Genomic DNA, 19,806 nt, shown 5'->3' with positions numbered 1-19,806 from the left:
TTGGGGGGAAAAAAAGAAACAGCCACTTCATTTTATCGAGTGTTTCTTTTGTGACTGTATTGCATTCGTAAAATAAAGAACAACCGCCTTAAGTCACAATCATGATTTTATATCAATGCAGAGTGCGTTTCGTGCCATGGTTGCTCATCTATAGTTGTTTTAACAGTCTACATCTTTTTTTTTTTTTTCCCAGATTTAGATTTCCTCTGGTCCTGTTATGATTACAATGGTGCATTACGAAGTGGTACATTGTGAATATAAATTTACAAAATTGAGAAAAATTGGAATAGAACTTGGTTTCCAGTAGTGCAGACATGATTTTTTTTTTAAAAAAATGAGACTACTCTCATTCTTAAATATTTGTTGTAACGTGGAAACAGCAGAGCTCCTATATATCCTCTTGGTAGATGACAAGCAGAAAGTTTATGAATGGCAGTGACAAGCAGCGGATTGCTAGACTACAATTCAAGCAAGTCGTATTAATGAATTTTTATTACAGTAAGATAAATGACAATTCTTTAACTGTGAGAAATTTACAATGAGATATCGCAAGCAAAGGGTGACTTGAAACACAACCAGTCTCTTTAGTATATACAATTTGTAACATAAGAGAGGAAATACAGTTCCTAAGTCGCTGCTATAGAGCATGTAGAATGGCTAGTTTTCAACTGAGCCGCGGCCAGGCGGCGTGGCACTTATGTCCTCTTTGTGTAGTTGGCGCTGCTGATTTGTTGTCATCCTAGGCAGGGTTCGGTCAGCGTACTATTGGCTGACGTCTTCTCCACAGCCCTCTCTGCTCTGATGGTTTTGACCAACATGCTGATGCTTGACGTTACGCCGGAACATTCCACCCCTCAAAGCGATGGACCATCATTGTATTCATACCTCGACAATGGCAGGAGAGCAGTAGTGTGGGTGCTGTGCTGGACCGGAATCTGTGGCTACAGGCTACATCAGGCTTCCGGTTGTACACTGCCATCTGGCCTTTGCTCTGTCAGAAGAATCCCCCGGATAATGACCAGCAGGGTACGCGTCCACCTCCTGAGAACCATAACCAGATGTAGAAGGTGTCAGCTGCAACGGCATCGGCAGGTCCAGCTCCATTGGTAGGCCGAGAGGAGGCAGAGGCTTAGACTCCATTGGGGGATCCCGCGGTGTTGTGATGACACCTTCTGGTGGCTGCTGTGGCCGCGCTGTCCTCGAGATCCATGAGTCTGGGGGGAGAGACACAGATGGATCACCGTGCACATGACAGTGACGAATTTGATTGTGATGTTAGCGCTGCAATCTGTCTGGGTCTGAAAGGAGATAAATGCATGTGCTGCTTCGCGCGCGCCTTCTGCTACTGCTAAAAACCTTGTAAAACACAATATCATGCAGCGCGAAACGTTACTTGTGGCCTTCCTTTGGTACCGGATGCTGAGGAGGGTGGAGCAGTGTCTGATGGTGGCGGCCGTGAAGAAATTCTGCTGGCGATGGTCCATCTCGTGGATGTGAATGATAGGAGGCAATAAACAGTTGCAATTCATGCTCCCTGTTTTGTGTAGTGTGAAGTATGGCCATCTGCTGCTTGAAGGTCCTGACGCAAACCTTCGAGGCAAAAAATAGAGGACAACACCTGAATTGTGCTGCATGATGCTGTCAAGGTCATTGGCACAGCAAAGGGAAACTTGCGATAAGAGTCTACCACAATCAACCAACGAGTGTTCTGAAAAGATCTCGCAAAGTCTATGTGCACACTTTGTCATGATGATTGCCACTTAGGCCAGCAGAAAATTTTTGTGGTGGAATGGACTGATTTTCCTTACAGGTGTGACACTGTGATGTCCTCTGTTCTTTTTGGGTGTCCATACCCTGCTATGTACAGTGGCGATGCACTATCTGTATTGTACGAACAATCCCCCCCGTATCCTTGGTGAAGTAACTGCAACACTTTTTTTTTTCCAAAGCTTTGGGGATCAACACACATGACTGTCCACTGTCATTTCGAACAAGAATCACACCTTCCTGTATAGCGAGGCTATGCCGAAGTCCAAAGTATCAGCGCACTACAGCATTCTTCATGCTATACAGTGAGCGAGGCCAAGTTGTATGAATGTGTTTTAGCAAAATGTTCAAACCTGTATCAGTTTCCGTGGCCTGTGCAATTTTCCTATAGTTCAGAGGAAAGGATTGAAGTAATTCAGAATCCTGAGCATTCCATATCAGGGCCAACCAGAAGACGTGAAAGTGCATCTGCATTGCCATGTTGGGCTGTCGGACGACATACAATCTCGTACTGGTATGGAGACAATAACAAAGACCATCTTTGCAATTTTAGGGCAGTTCATACAGGAACTGGCTTGTGATCTGTTACTAACAAGGGAACATCCCCATGCACCCCCCTCAGATTTAGTTATAAGTTGGCACAGTGGATAGGCCTTGAAAAACTGAACACAGATCAATCGAGAAAATAGGAAGAAGTTGTGTGGAACTATGAAAAAATAAGCAAAATATACAAACTGGGTCGTCCATGTGTAAGATAGGCAATATTAAGGGCAATGTCAGGCGAGGAGCTCCGTGGTCCCGTGGTTAGCGTGAACAGCTGCGGAACAAGAGGTCCTTGGTTCAAATCTTCCCTCGACCGAAAATTTTAACTTTTTATTTTCAGTTTATGTGAAAAACTCTTATGTTTTCATCACTTTTTTTGGAGTGATTATTACATCCACAAGGAAACCTAAATCGGGCAAGGTAGAAGAAACTTTTCACCCATTCACCAAGTGTACTACACTCCTGGAAATGGAAAAAAGAAAACATTGACACCGGTGTGTCAGACCCACCATACTTGCTCTGGACACTGCGAGAGGGCTGTACAAGCAATGATCACACGCACGGCACAGCGGACACACCAGGAACCGCGGTGTTGGCCGTCGAATGGCGCTGGCTGCGCAGCATTTGTGCACCGCCGCAGTCAGTGTCAGCCAGTTTGCCGTGGCATACGGAGCTCCATCGCAGTCTTTAACACTGGTAGCATGCCGCGACAGCGTGGACGTGAACCGTATGTGCAGTTGACGGACTTTGAGCGAGGGCGTATAGTGGGCATGCGGGAGGCTGGGTGGATGTACCGCCGAATTGCTCAACACGTGGGGCGTGAGGTCTCCACAGTACATCGATGTTGTCGCCAGTGTTTGGCGGAAGGTGCACGTGCCCGTCGACCTGGGACCGGACCGCAGCGACGCACGGATGCACGCCAAGACCGTAGGATCCTACGCAGTGCTGTAGGGGACCACACCGCCACTTCCCAGCAAATTAGGGACACTGTTGCTCCTGGGGTATCAGCGAGGACCATTCGCAACCGCCTCCATGAAGCTGGGCTACGGTCCCGCACACCGTTAGGCCGTCTTCCGCTCACGCCCCAACATCGTGCAGCCCGCCTCCAGTGGTGTCGCGACAGGCGTGAATGGAGGGACGAATGGAGACGTGTCGTCTTCAGCGATGAGAGTCGCTTCTGCCTTGGTGCCAATGATGGTCGTATGCGTGTTTGGCGCCGTGCAGGTGAGCGCCATAATCAGGACTGCATACGACCGAGGCACACAGGGCCAACACCCGGCATCATGGTGTGGGGAGCGATCTCCTACACTGGCCGTACACCACTGGTGATCGTCGAGGGGACACTGAATAGTGCACGGTACATCCAAACCGTCATCGAACCCATGGTTCTACCATTCCTAGACCGGCAAGGGAACTTGCTGTTCCAACAGGACAATGCACGTCCGCATGTATCCCGTGCCACCCAACGTGCTCTAGAAGGTGTAAGTCAACTACCCTGGCCAGCAAGATCTCCGGATCTGTCCCCCATTGAGCATGTTTGGGACTGGATGAAGCGTCGTCTCACGCGGTCTGCACGTCCAGCACGAACGCTGGTCCAACTGAGGCGCCAGGTGGAAATGGCATGGCAAGCCGTTCCACAGGACTACATCCAGCATCTCTACGATCGTGTCCATGGGAGAATAGCAGCCTGCATTGCTGCGAAAGGTGGATATACACTGTACTAGTGCCGACATTGTGCATGCTCTGTTGCCTGTGTCTATGTGCCTGTGGTTCTGTCAGTGTGATCATGTGATGTATCTGACCCCAGGAATGTGTCAATAAAGTTTCCCCTTCCTGGGACAATGAATTCACGGTGTTCTTATTTCAATTTCCAGGAGTGTAGTTAGGTAGGTCGACAACATTCCTGTCATGTGACGCACATGCTGTCACCAGTGTCGTATACAAAATATCAGACGTGTTTTCCTGTGGAGGAATCGGTTGACCTATGACCTTGCGATCAAATGTTTTTGGTTCCCATTGGAGAGGCACGTCCTTTCGTCAACTAATCACACGGTTTTGCGGTGCGGTCGCAAAACACAGACACTAAATTTATTACAGTGAACAGAGACGTCAATGAACGAACGGACAGATCATAACTTTGCGAAAATAAAGAAAGCAAAATTTTCAGTGGAGGGCAGATTTGAACCAAGGACCTCTCGTTCCGCAGCTGTTCATGCTAACCACGGGACCACGGCGCTCCTCGCCTCACATTGCCATTATTATTGCCTATCTTACGCCTGGACGACCCAGTTTGTATATTTTGCTTATTTTTTCATAGTTCCACACAACTTCTTCCTGTTTTCTCGATCGATCTGTGTTCAGTTTTTCAAGGCCTATCCATTGTGCCAACTTATAACTAAATCTGAGGGGGGTGCGATGGGGATGTTCCCTTGTAAGTAGAATATCCTGTCATACAAATAGTGGTGGAATTTGGTGACACCATACACAATAATCAATGCATCTTTCTCCATTTTTGAGTAGTTACACTGAGCTTGGGACAATACTTTTGATGCGAAAGCAATAGGTCTGCCGTTATCACCAGTTCTGTGCAAAAGTAGTGCACCAACTCCATAAGAGGAAGCATCAACTTGCAACACAACTGGTTTGTCGGGATCAAAGTGCACCAAACATCGATCACTAAACAATGCATATTGAAGTTTTTGAAAAGCTTCTTGGCACTGGTCTGTCCAAACAAAGGGGACATTCTTGCGATGCAAGCGAGCTGCCATTTGTGCAGCATTCGGTGTGAACCGAATATAGTATTTAGTTTTCCCTAAGACTGACTGCAGTTCTGCGACATTGGGAGGGACTGGAAAATCTCGTATTGCTAACAAATGCAACTGAGGAGGATGTACACCTTGGCTGTTTATGAGATGACGAAGATACTGCAACTCGGGTTTAAAAAAATAACACTTGCCCAGTCTACACTTTAGTCCTGCATTAGATGACACACGAAACAAAGCTCTTAAATTTGCAATGTGTTCTTAAGATGCATGACCTGCTATGACAATACCGTCCAAATAATTTCAACAGTTTGGCTCTTGAGCAGTCAGCTGTTCCAAATACCGTTGGAAAATGACCAGTATTACAAGCAGACAGATGGAGTTGTGATGGGTAGTCCGTTGTCTCCAGTGATCGCAAATTTGTTTAATGAAGACTTCGAGGAACGTGCATTGGAGTCGACGCCTTTGAAACCCGCCTGTTTCTTTAGATATGTTGATGATACCTTTGTTGTTTGGCCTCATGGTACGGAGAATTTGAATGCCTTTCTAGAACATCTGAACTTGATCCACCTGAACATTCGTTTTACGATGGAGGTGGAAGAGGACGGTTGCCTTCCCTTTCTTGACGTGTTGGTTAGGAGGAAGGATGATGTATCATTGGGACATGCTGTCTACAGGAAACGTACTCACACCGACTTGTACTTACAGGGCTAATAGTTGTCACCATCCGGCTCAGAGTGAAGGGGTACTTCGTACCTTGGTACACAGGGCACATGTCGTTTCTGATGCTGAGACTTTGCCAGCTGACCTGTCCCATCTTGAAGTTACATTTCGTCAAAATGGTTATAGTGATAGACAGATTGAACGTGCGTTGCACTATCGACCAACTGTACATCGGATGATTAATGGTAATTCTGAGTCGACACCTAAGTCTACTGCCTTTTTACCACACATAGGAAACACTTCCAACAAGATCGGTTGTATTTTACAGAAATATGATGTGAAATGTGTTTTCTGACCTCCATTTAAAATTAGAGCATTTTGAGTTCTGTTAAAGATGATCTTGGTCTGTGTAAGACCAGTGTATATCGCATTCCTTGTAGCTGTGGCATGGCATATATTGGTCAGACTATCAGGACCGTGGAGGATCAATGTACTGAGCATAAATGGCACACACGATTACAGCACCCAAGTAGATCTGTTATTGCTGAACATTACTTCTATACTTGTCACCCCATGTTATATAACAACACCGAGATATTGGCATGCACGTCCAGCTATTGGGACAGTGTTATTAAGGAGGCAGTTGGGATTAAATTAGCAAGCGACCCTGTTAAGAGGGATGGAGGTTTTTGTTTAAACTCTGTTTGGAATCCGGCTCTCTCCCTTGTCGAAAAACAGAGGGACAGAGTCAATGCTACCTCACCTGTGAGTTCGTAGTCTATCGATAGCTCTGACTTTGGTCATCTTTGGTGGCACTAGTGTTGAGCGTGTGTGTTATCTTTCGTGCATCAGACCGAGAACTGAGAATTTAAATTTGCATGTACGTCACCTGTCCATTGCAGTTTGCCTTGAAAATGGCGCTGGTTGTTCTCCCACCGAAATATCAGCTGTTGCTGAAAGTGTTACCTGGCTGAATTCCCAGAAGTTATTTGAAAGCCTAAATGAGTGTTCACAACACACGCTTCTTGAACTCCTTCATTTAGTGGTATTTGAAGATGTACATCACGAAAATCAATTTTTGAAATGTAGCGACCAACACCTAATCTGTCCATGAGATCCTCTGGGCATGGCAATGGATAAGTATGAATCATAGTTTGTGGGTTGACTGTACACTTAAAATCAACACAGAGACGAATGCGGCCTGAAAGTTTGGGGAGCAAAACCAGTGGAGTTGCTCATTGACTAGCTTGTGTAGGTGCAATAGCTCCACTATCTTGCAATTCTTTAAGTTCAGCAGCAACTTTGTCCCATAATGGAATGGGAACATTTGTGGCCTGGAAAAATTTCGGCTGAGCAGTGTCTTTCGTAGTAGTATGTACAACAAAATTGTTAGCCTTGTCTAAACCTTCAGAAAAGAGTTCAGGGAATTCCTTCAGCAAGCTAGGTACTCCATCTTTTGCGTTGAATGCAGACACTGACAAGACATTGTCCTGAATTTTAAAGGCAAACAAATAAAAAGAATCAAAGCCAATATGTTCTCACACTCACATGAGTGTAGCACAGTGAAAGTCACAGGTCGCATATGCGATCGATACATAGCATGCAAAGTACATTTTCTGAGAACGGGAATGTCTTGTCCATTTTTATGCTATCAAATGCGTGCTAGTTTTAGAAGAGCCTAACTGTTCTTGTGTGTTACGATCCAGCAATGTAACAGAGGCACTCATATCCAACTGAAATTTCACACATTTTCCACTAAAATGCAAATGTACAAATAGCTTGTTGGACTGGCGTAGCACTGAAGAAATCGTTCGGAAGCTAGTTTTGATAATGCCTGTAGCAGGCTTTGAATACACAGCATTGATGACATGAACATTGTGACTAGATTTGTGTGAGTGGGTGGAATTGTTAAGTTTGTTCTGTTGCAAACATACAGATTGTACATGTCCTTTCTTTCTACAAGCATAACATTGTGCTTGTTTGGACGGGCAGTCTTGGCATTTGTGTCGTAAATAGCACCGAGGGCATGATTTAATTTTGTTCGCCTGTGTAACTGCCTGTTTAGAGAACTGTTTACGCAGCGTAGTGTGTGCAAGGTGTTGCTGCCTAATGGGTCGGTTGCGAGCAAGGAATGACTTGACCTGACAAATTGCTGGCTGCTCAAACTTACCGGCCTACGAGGCATCGGAATCATACTGATCTAGTATTTGCACTGTGTGCTGAGATGATGGATCGGACTGTTTGAAAATCTGTTCCCTCAGTTTGAAATCAGTTACATTGTATACGGTCGCATCACACAACATAATGTCTGAATATAAAGCACCACAAGCACATTTGAATTTACATTTCTTCGTCATACCTGCAAATCTGTTACCCACATGCGATAAGTTTATTCTGACTGTTCCTTGCAACTAAAGAAATAGTACCAGGCTGCTACCACATTCACTTGTTGGTCATAATAGTTAGTTAGCAAATCTACAACTTGATCATACGAAAGTCCACTCGGAGTGCCATTAGGAAATAGTTTCTGGATGAGTCTAAACACTGCACTTCCTACCGTGGACAGTACCTGGTTTGTTGTGAGCAATTATGTGGCTTCGAACTGTTGCTATTCTTCGTCTTTTTCACTAAACTGAGAAAAATGTGGTATAGCACTTGGAGCCACTGTAGGTGTAGTTTGTTGCTCTGCATTCATTTCATTCACCAGGAGCTGCTGTACCGTGTTCAGCAGACATGCAGTTTGTTGGCTCTGAGAGTGAAACATCTGCATTAGCTGCGTTGCATCTAATGCTTGCAGCTGTGGCGCCGTGGGATAAGTGGGTTGCTAATCGTGGGAGAAACAAATCCAATAAATAGACAAGGCAGGCAAGTACAAAAGCAAAGAAAATTTCTGCAAAACCCACCTGAAAACAGTGATTAGCAAAAACAATAAGATATACTGTTAAAGGAAGGAAACACACCCCTGCAAAGAAAAGACAAGAGAGAATTAAGACGCCAGCAAAACACAAATCCCACAGAATGAAAATGGAGAATCTGTGGTGTCTGTCGCTATGGAATCCGTTGACCTCCTCATTGCCAATGATGTGTCCTGCCTACTGGTCAAATACGTGGTGCCTCAGAAACCTGCTTTCTTGGATCGCTAGACAACAATTCAAGCAAATTGTATTAATGAATTACTGTAATATAAATGACAGTATTTAACTTTGAGAAATTTACAGTGAGATGTCAGAAGCAAAGGGTGACATGAAACACAAGGAATCTCTTCAGTATATACAATTTGTAACACAAGAGAAGATATGCAGTTCCTAAGTCGCTGCTATAGAGCTTGTAGAACGGATAGTCTTCAACTGGGCTGCGCCCAGGCGACGCGGTGCTTATGTCCTCTTTGTGTAATTGCTGTTGCTGTCTCGTCGTCGTCCTAGAGAGGGGTCGGTCAGCGTACTATTGGCTGACGTCTTCTTCACACCCCTCTCTGCTCTAACATTCTTGACCGACATGCTGGCGCATGACATTATGCAATAACAGGTTTCCCAAAGTTGCTTCACCAAAGACAACAAAGTAAATGATTCAGAATTCGAACAAAGAACAGCTGACAACGTGAATAACTTAGAAGTAGATATCCTCGGTTCAGCAAATCAGTGTGAATCACTTATAAAGGCAACTCTTCTGGTCCAGATTTTGTATCAGTTAGATTCCTTTCAGAGAATACTGATATACCATCTCCATACTTGACAACCATGTACGATGACTCACACAAAGAAAGATCTGTACCTAACAGCTGGATATCTTCATAGGTCACACCAGTACTCATGAAAGGAATTAGGAGTAACCCACACCATTACAGACCCATGTCACTGATGTACTATGTTCAAACGTTATGTATTACCTTGAAGAAAACAATGTATTGACACACAGCATGGATTCAGGAAACATCGTTGTTGTGAAACACGACTTGGTTTTTATTTAGACATTGTTGTAAATGCTATTGACAGAGGATCTCAAATTGAGTCCCTAATTAGGCTTTTGAAGGTGTTCCTCACAAGTGACTTCTAACCAAATTCATGCCAATCAAGTATTGTCTCAGTTGTACAACTGGATTCATGATTTCCTGTCAGAGAGGTCACAGTTCCCAGTAAAGTCATTATTCAGAAGGCCAAACCAATTGCAAAAGAATGTAGACACTTATCTTTATGGTGGAAAAAGGGGCAATTGCTTCTAAATAATGGAAAGTGTGAAGTGATTCACAGGTACTGAAAAGAATCTATTAATTTAGGGTACATGATAAATCACACAAATCTAGAGGCTGTCAATTCAACTAAATACCTAAGGATTACAATTACAAGCAACTTAAAATGGAATAATCACATAGATAATGTTGTTGGGAAGGTGAACCCGAGACTGCATTTTATTGGCAGAACAGTCACAATATGCAACAGGTCTACTAAAGAGACTGCCCACATGATGTTATTTCATCCTCTTCTGTAGTATTGCTGTGCAGAAGGAGTTCTTACGAGATAGAATTGATGGAGGCCATTGATGAAGTTCAAAGAAGGGCAGTTCATTTTGTATTATAGTGAAATAGGGAGGAGGGTGTCGTGAATATGATAGGAAAGTTAGTGAGGCAACCATTAAAGTAAAGGCTTTTTTATTGTGATAAGATCTATTCATGAAATTTCAGACACGAACTTCCAAATTCGAAAATGTTTTGTTGACACCCACTTGCATGGGGAGACATGTTCATCGTAATAATACAAGAGAAGTCAGAGGTCACACAGAAAGATTTAAGTGTTCATTTTTTCCATGCACTGTTGGAGAGTGGAATGGTAGAGAAATAGTCTGGAAGTAGTTTGATGAACTCTCTGCCAAGCCCTTCAAGTGTGACTTGCAGTGCAGTAGTGTAGATGTAGAAGTAGAAAACTTTTTTCGGGATAATCGAATCTGAGCTACCACAGTTTTGTACAAGTGAAGTATTCACAAAACTTAAACACTGATGGTATGACTGATAATGGCTTGCTCACAAAACAAGTAGACATATCCACATCATTGCACAAGATGAGGTTTGTGAGCTTTGTTCGAGGAGAGACTGTATGGGGAACACTTGCATCCATTCCTAAAGCTGTGGGGGCTGCTAATGGAAGAGATGTTATTGCTGCACCATTGCCTGCAACAGTATGGTTTCCAACATGTCAGCTGTCCATCTTGTTGCTGCATCTTCATGGAGCCCCTGAAAGAGGATAGGATGAAGATGGTGGTGATTATGACAACATCGTTACTGAATTTTCAACAGCAGCAGACACCTGTGCAGTTTTGACATCATTCGCAGATCCCCCCTAATTCTCTGTGGAGTGGAGTGTGGTCATCATAGTAATAATAATGGGTATAGAATTCATGAAACAGTGAAGTACATTATGGTTCAGAGCTTCCTATTTGATGTGAAAAATCTATCTAGGAGAGCATGAATGGCTTGGACATTAGCAAAACAGTATGGGATGGCTTAATTACCTAAATTGCAAAATTTTCAATGGAATCACTTCTGGTTTATAGAGGGGGGTATGTAGCTAATAACTGAACTGTTGCAAAGACCACAGGACATTTATATGTTACATGAAAAAAAATAGTCAGGCTACAATCATGTTTAGACCAGAACTTTTCATGTTGATGCGCAGGGTAAGAAGAGCAGCTTATCAACGTGCTTTAGGCCAATTGGAACACATTGCAAGGGTGTGCGCATACCGGCCTTTCAGGATGAGCTAAAAAACGTTGCTCCTGGAAAGAAAAAGAGTACACTGGGGAGAAATGTCTTCGAAGGCCACTACAGTCTGATACATGGGGAATACTGTAAAAGTTGTTCACTGAAAAGGTTAAGGGACCTACTGTCATCTGCATGTTTCATAGAGAGGATAGCTCTGTGATGGTTGGACAGGAGGAGTCAACTGAATTTTTGCTATCCACCATACTTTGTGATGGTAACAGGAACATAGATATGGGAATACGTGTACAACTTTGAAGTGAACTAAAAAATGAATACAACGATTAGATACGACTTCGTATGCTTTCCTGGCATAATAATTCTTGATAGTCTCCTCAGGTTTGCTGCCGATGAGACTTATATAGGACGATGATTTGCAGCCATGGCACCTGTTTTCAGCGGGACGCAGCAGCAGCAGCAGCAGCAGCAGTGTTCTTCTGAAGATGCCAGACAAATGGATTGTGGAAATATTGAATCATGTTGATTTTAGGATTCGGCAGAAAACCTGAGGAGACTATCAGGAGTTATTAACCTGGGAAAGCATATGAAGTCACATCTAATTGTTGTATTCGCTGATTAGTTCACTTCAAGGTTGTGCCATATGCCTCTGTACCATACACGGTGCATGCCCCGCTGACCACAGTTGCTGCCCTGCAAGACAGGGCTGGTGACGCTGGTGGCAACGATTTATCACATCCAGAAACACTTTTCAATCATTCGGGCTGGTCACATGGAAGAAAGTTGTGTTATGATGTGGGAATACAGGGTTCCACATCCTGCAAAGTGGAAAAAATTGTCTGTCAGCCTAGTTTCAATTGCCTCTTTGTAAACACTGTTCCAAAAATGGAAAGTACTGGCAACTGTCAAAAGTCTCCTTAGATTCGGCCTGATGACCCTCGTTTAAGCAACGTTCTGCTACCACCAATTTTTCGGGCTGTTGTAGCCTCGTGTAATGACGATGTTCCATGCACCTGTCTCAACTGTGAGAGTCAAATGGCTGATATAAGCTTTCCCACATTAGCACAGAATTTTATATATGTCAGGCTTCCTAAATGCCAAATCATCTTTCACAGAGCTACGTAGTGCCTTAATCTTGGAAAGTGGACAGAACACACTCTTAATGTTAAAACTCCTTAAAATTCTTTCAGCCTTAATTGATATGCCCTAGCATAAGGGATAACGGCCACAGGTCTGTGCTCCTTTCCATGTATCTCTGGGAATGATCCAAACTCCTTCACGTGATGAATCTGCTTCTTAGTGTATTCATTTTCCTTAAACACAGCCACCAGATGTTCAAGTTATTGGGTTATACTGTCCGTATCGGAAATTGGACATGCTATACGTACCTAATCCCTAAGAACGCCATTGTTTTGGCACAGTGTATGGCAACTTTTATCATGTAGATACCAAACAGTGTGTGTTGGCTTTCAGTGAATACTATTCCCAGAGTATCACCTTATTTTTTGCAAACCATAATGTCCAAAAATGGAAACCGCCCATCATTTTCGACCTCCATGGTAGTTGTAGTGCTGGGACGAAAGCAGGTGAAGTGGTCTAAAAATCTTTTAAAAGCAACACGTTCATGCAGACAGACAAAAAAGGCATCATTTACATATCTCCAGGAGCATGTTGAATGCAAGCTGAAGTCCTCAGTGCCCTATCCTTAATGTACTCCTTTAATAAATTGACAACTAAGGGTGATAAAGGACTACCCACCCATAGCCACTCCGTCATACTGATAAGAAAAATGTTGCCAGTAAATGTAAAATATGTGGCTGTCAGAACATGACAACAAAACTTCACCAACTCTTTGTCCAGTTTTTCACTGATCAAACTGTAGGATTGTTCCAGAGGGACTTGTGTAAATAGAGATACCATATCAAAACTTACTAGTAGATCCGAAGGATTCAGCCTCGAAGATTTCAACTGTCAAATGAATTGAAAATTTTGTGTTCACACTTTCCAACCCATGGGCTCAGAAAAGATGTTAAATACTTTGCTAGGTTATTAGTGGGTGTGCACAGTAGGGCATAATGGTACCCCTTCCAAATGAAGCTTTGGTAAACCATACAACCTAGGTGGAATGGCAGCACCAGGATGAGTTAAAATCTTCTGACAAATGTGCTCTTTTTCAGAAGTGAGAGTGTCTTGCCTTAATCCTGCCTGTGAAGTCACTAGATAGTCTTCTTATGCTGGATTATTGAGTAGTGAATCCATTTGAAGGATGTAATTGTCCCATGCCAGAACAACCATGGCAGTCACCTTGTCAGCTTGTAAAACTACTACATCACCACCACCACCACCACCACCACCACCACCATTTGTAAGAAAAGATGTGTGGGGACATGTCTTGTCGTATTTTTTCCACCTGGTTCTCAGGGAACCTGTGTACTGGTTGTTCTGTAGCGCAGAAAAATTCTGTAACAGGAAGTCTCTTCGGAGTGGGAGCAAAATTTAAACCTTTCTCCCTCACTGCCACTGTGGGCCCATCCAACTTCTCACTTGATAGTGACAATCAGGTGTTGGAATTACCATTTTCTCAGAAAGTTGCTATTAATATTTCCAAGCTCAAAACTGGAAAGGTACTGGGTCCAGACGGCTGATACTCTGAGATTGTGTGGATGACACATCCATTGATGGTGCCTTCAACAACTGGGGCAGCAGTCATTAAAAAGGAAAAGTATGAAGACCAAAGATAACTGAAAAGTTACAGACCCATTTGTTTATTAAACATTTTAGTCAGGGTCTTGAAACGTCTGCTTTGTGACAAGTTGCAAGTGCTGAAGGACCTTTTGGGTTTGAACCAGTGCCAATATGGATCCAGAAAAGGAAGGTTTATAGATGATGTAGATAAGCCCTTCAGATCACTCATGGTTGACATTGCAGGTGCATTTGGCACTCTTTGGTGGCCTGTGATGTTTGAACACCTTTGAGATCTTTGGGTTCTCAGATGTCTTTAAAAAAGTTTCTTGATTGTTGTAATGGATGTACTGCCCAGTGGTTTAAAGAGCAGAGTGAGGTAATCAAAAAAACTGTAACACTAACTCCATTGCTCCATAAGTGGTCCATTGTTGTTAGAACTTAGTACTGAACTCCTTTTACACCTGTTAGATGGAGCACATTCTGCTGATTGTGTTGCTCTCGTGTACATGTATTATATCCTGATTGTTGTCAGGTACTTCAGTGTGACACGTGAGGAAAATATGAATGATGTGATCATTCAGATGTAGCGGTAGTGCACATACAGCAAATTGATTATAGTTAACCGTAAAACTACCTACGTAATTCTTAATGGAATGTTTTCACTCACCATAAATCCTTCCCTGAGGCTGGACGAAGTCCCTATAACACACAGCACTGTTTGCATGTTTCTTGGCATTCTTCTTGATGAGAAAAGGATCCATCTGGAGCATGTAACATTTGTTACTCAGAAAGAGGTCTAAATTATACATAAGAGTGCGTTTGCTGGCACTGCCAACTATAAATTACTGCTCCATGTTGTGCACTTGGATCGCAAAACTATCTTCAACACTTTTGCGGGATTCACTGGCATTGTCTGGATACTCTGAGGCTGTCCGCTGCCTTTCCCACTACACCTGTTGAGGGTTTACTGGTGATTCTCGGGATATGTCCGTTGGATACCATGGTATGTTAGAGAGTAGTGTCATATTGGTTGGGGCGTGAACAATATGATCAAGTGTATGGGATTCCAGGAGCTCATATTTCTAATAAGAGACATCTGCAAGCCAGGAGCTTGGATGAATGACAGTCTGATTAAGACACTAGAAGCACTGTATGGTACAAATAAGGTCTTTGGAAAAGTCATTAATTGGTTTTCTGCAAATGGGCTTGCTCTAAACTTTGAAAAAACACAGTACATCCAATTTTCTGCTGCAAAAGGTACAGTTCCTTCAATAAATGTGACACATCAACAGAAGTCAGTAGACAGGGTAAAGCATACTAAGTTTTTGGGTATACATATAGATGAGAATCTTAATTGGAAAATTCATATTTTGGATCTTCTAAAGCGACTAGGTTCAGAAACTTTTGCAATCAAACTAATTGCCAATTTTGAGAATATAGAAATTAGTAAGCTAACATACTTTCACTCTCTGATGTCATACGGAATAATATTTTGGGGTAACTCAACCCTTAGACAAAAAGTTTTCACTGCTCAAAAGAAAGTGGTTAGAATAATGTGTGTGGTTCATAGTCGCACGTCTTGTAGCCATGTTTTTAAAAGGTTGCGAATTCTAACAACAGCCTCACAGTACATTACTCACTAATGAACTTTGTTCTCGACAACATGGACCAGTTTAAAAACAACAGTGACAGTCATGATTATAATACTAGAAAAAAGAAAGACTTACACTATCCTGTACTCTACCTGTCTTTGGCACAGAAAGGGGTAAAATACGCTGCTATAAAAATTTTTGACAAATTACCAGATGAAATAAAATGTTGACAGGCAGCAGCAATAGCTTCAAAAATAACTGAAATTATATCTCCTTGACAACTCCTTCCATACCATAGATGAATTCTTGAATAGTAATAAATAAATCTATTAATATAGTATGTGCATGTTGTGCAATTTAAGGTCATGGGGGGTATATATATATATATATATATATATATTAACTTTAGGACTCTGTATCTCAGAATGAGCAAAAATGGACTTGTACATATATATATATGGAAACATTCCACGTGGGAAAAATACATGTAAAAAGAAAGATGATGAGACCCACCAAACAAAAGCGCTGGCAGGTCGCACAAACAAACACAAACATCAAACATACACACAAAATTCTAGCTTTCGCAACCAACGGTTGCCTCGTCAGGAAAGAGGGAAGGAGAGGGAAAGACAAAAGGATATGGGTTTTAAGGGAGAGGGTAAGGAGTCATTCCAATCCCGGGAGCGGAAAGACTTACCTTAGGTGGAAAAAAGGACAGGTATACACTCACACACATATCCATCCGCATATACACAGACACAAGCAGACATTTCAGCTTGTGTCTGTGTATATGCAGATGGATATGTGTGTGTGTGCGAGTGTATACCTGTCCTTTTTTCCGCCTAAGGTAAGTCTTTCCGCTCCCGGGATTGGAATGACTCCTTACCCTCTCCCTTAAAACCCATATCCTTTTGTCTTTCCCTCTCCTTCCCTCTTTCCTGACGAGGCAACCGTTGGTTGCGAAAGCTAGAATTTTGTGTGTATGTTTGTGTATCTATCGACCTGCCAGCGCTTTTGTTTGGTGGGTCTCATCATCTTTCTTTTTACATGTATTTTTCCCACGTGGAATGTTTCCATATATATATATGTACAAGTCCATTTTTGCTCATTCTGAGATACAGAGTCCTAAAGTTAAATGAGCACTGAAAAATTTGCAGTTGAGATACCAGAAATATTAATACTTTCTCAAGAATGGCAGGGTGTGCTCCTGTCGAAATATCGGCGGTGGTCAATGACGTCACCCGGCAGCAAACCCGTAAGTTATTTGAACAACCTTTTAGATATTCAAAATGCAGTCAGATTAACTCGAGCATAAAAATTTTGATCATTTACAGCTGTTTGTGAATTATGGTCTAATTGTCTGTATTCCCTCTCAACCTTGAAACAAGGGCAATTTAAAATGACACGGTTAGCAGAACCTTCCACTCCACATTCACAACTCCATGTAGATGTTTAGGGTATGGACCATGATCTGTTAAGAGGTGCACCATACCTAAAGTAGCATCAATGTTGTGCATACTGACCCTGTTCTTAATGCCTGAGAACACACTGCATACAGTTAGTTAGTGGCATGTTCTATTGATCAGTCGCACGGTATGGAAGCTGTTATGATGTGGAATGTGTCAAGTGCACAAGAAATGCACATATGAAAAGAGATTTTTTGCATTGTGTGGATAGAGAGGTCGACATAAGCAAGAACACCGAGAGAGGAAAAGGTAGGGCAGAAGGGAAGGAAAGAGGACAGAAAGGGAGGGGCACAGGAAAGGAAATGCAGCCTGGGATAGAAGAAGGGGTCACAATAGTTTAGAGCGCAATGTGTGCCACGCCACGCATAGGGCTTATTTCAATAGTGGTCTAAGTCCATTTTTGCTCATTCTGAGATACAGAGTCCTAAAGTTAAATGAGCCCTGAAAAATCTGCAGTTGAGATACCTGAAATATTGAAGTATATATACTTTAATATTTCTGGTATCTCAACTGCAGATTTTTCAGGGCTCATTTAACTTTAGGACTCTGTATCTCAGAATGAGCAAAAATGGACTTAGACCACTATTGAAATAAGCCCTATGTGTGGCGTGGCACACATTGCGCTCTAAACTATTGTGACCCCTTCTTCTATCCCAGGCTGCATTTCCTTTCCTGTGCCCCTCCCTTTCTGTCCTCTTTCCTTCCCTTCTGTCCTACCTTTCCCTCTCTCGGTGTTCTTGCTTATGTCGACTACGTCACCCGGCAGCAAACCCGTAAGTCATTTGAACATTCAATTCGCCGGGAAAAGTTAAGGTCTCACATGTAAAAAGTTGTTCCTCAACTTTAAAATCAAGTGGACACTCTCAATATCAAAATGATGTCAATGGATCTGAAGGGCAAAGTAGAAGACTAAGAAGAAATGTTATCTATCTGCATAATTGAGAATGATATCCATGGCTAAAAAATAGTTAAGAGAAAGTTTAAAGAAGTTGCAGTGTTCACCCAAATGGGTATACACAGACTTGAGGATTGCCAAGGTATTCACATACCAGTGAGGACAATATAAAACAGTGTAGTAACAGTAGGTCTAAATGCAGATATAGTTGTAGTTAGATGGCAAACTCGGGTGGTTCAGAGGCAGCCAATAACAGATATAGTAATATAAGTTGAAAGTAATTCGATTAGAATTTTAATTAAATTCCTTTTGTTTTAGTGTTTTATGTAGTCATATTTTCCATGCACTGTTTATTTCTACATTATACACCACCTGACGAAAGACAGTGAAGCATGCAGGAGGGAGGAGGAAACAAATTGAAACTTTAAGGGAGGACAGGGTATGTGATGTCATTTCAGTGATTACAAGACTGAGTCAAATTTACAAAGAACTTGGCAGTATGAACCAGCTTATCAGTATGACATCGCACCCTGTCTGGCCTGGATGCATGCACTGATTCATTTGGGAAAGACTTCATCAAGACTGTTGTATCCACTTGTGAGGCATGCTGGCCCACACCTGCTGTAATTGGTTTGTGTTATCCTGGATACTGGCTCTGGGGTGGAGTTGACATCTGTGTTGATCCCATACTTTCTATCAAGGACAGATTTGAGAATCTAGCTAGCCACGGAAGTACCATGAACATCGTGAAGACAATTCATAGACATATGTGGCATGGATGGATGAGCACTATCTTCGAGAAAAGTCACACCATAATACTGTCATATGAAAGGTAACACATGAGAATGCTGGATGTTCATGTCGTACTGTTCTGCCATCAGAATTCCCTTAGTCACTACCAGACATGACCTGAAGTCATTCCCGATGGCTTGCCACACAGTAACACCAGGAGTAACACAGCAGTGCCTCTCCAAAACATTGGAAGAATGAGACCTATACCTAGGTTCCCAGGTTGCCGACATGATTGCTGACAGTGGTCATCCAGGAATAGTGCAGATCTGCGATTCATTACTGAACACAATGCAACACCATTCATCTGTAGTCGCAGTATCGCTCCAAGCACATCCAATTGTATTGTGGTATCACCAGCAGTCTACACATGAGATAGTAATTCCACAATTCGGTGGCTACTAGTCTCTGAACGATGGTCTGGGATGACACAGAATGTTGCAAGGAATACACTACTAGTTCTTGGATGGCAGGTACAGATGTGGTATGGTTTATGATGTGCTTGGTGCACAATACAGTGATCCTCCCTTGAGATGGTCAGACGTAGTCAACCAAAACATTGTCAATGGGTATGGACACCCTGAAGATCACTGTTCTTCCGGGAGTTTGTGTGTGGCATGGCACACATTGTGCACTAAACTATTGTGACCCTTTCTTCTGTTCCGGGTTGCATTTCCTTTCCTGTGCCCCTCCCTTCCTGCCGTCCTCTTTCCTTCCCTTCTGCCCTTCCTTTCCCTCTCTTGGTGTTCTTACTTACGTCAACGTCTCTATCCACCTGGTTTCTTGTATTCCTTCTTGTTTTTGTTCCTCTTTCCTTTTCCTTTTCATCCTTTCTATTTGGCGTCTTTGGTCCCCCTTTGAGGTTTGACCTCCACTTCTAAATTTTCTCCCCTCCGTTTGAGGAAGAACTCCTTCCCTAGCTCCTACGGCATGGATC

General features: G+C 42.8%; 1 protein-coding gene across 4 annotated transcripts in view; it reads left to right on the top strand.

The window, feature by feature from the left end:
* LOC126183548 (uncharacterized) overlaps nt 1-19,806 on the top strand; it is a 363,013-nt gene that overhangs the window by 207,387 nt on the left and 135,820 nt on the right. The gene's annotated exons all lie outside the window — the stretch shown is intronic.

Source organism: Schistocerca cancellata, chromosome 4, assembly GCF_023864275.1.
Source record: "Schistocerca cancellata isolate TAMUIC-IGC-003103 chromosome 4, iqSchCanc2.1, whole genome shotgun sequence".
In the NCBI taxonomy this organism is placed as follows: Eukaryota; Metazoa; Arthropoda; class Insecta; order Orthoptera; family Acrididae; genus Schistocerca; species Schistocerca cancellata.
The sequence above is the reverse complement of the archived record's forward strand: the minus strand, read 5'-3'. Positions and strand labels throughout refer to the sequence as shown.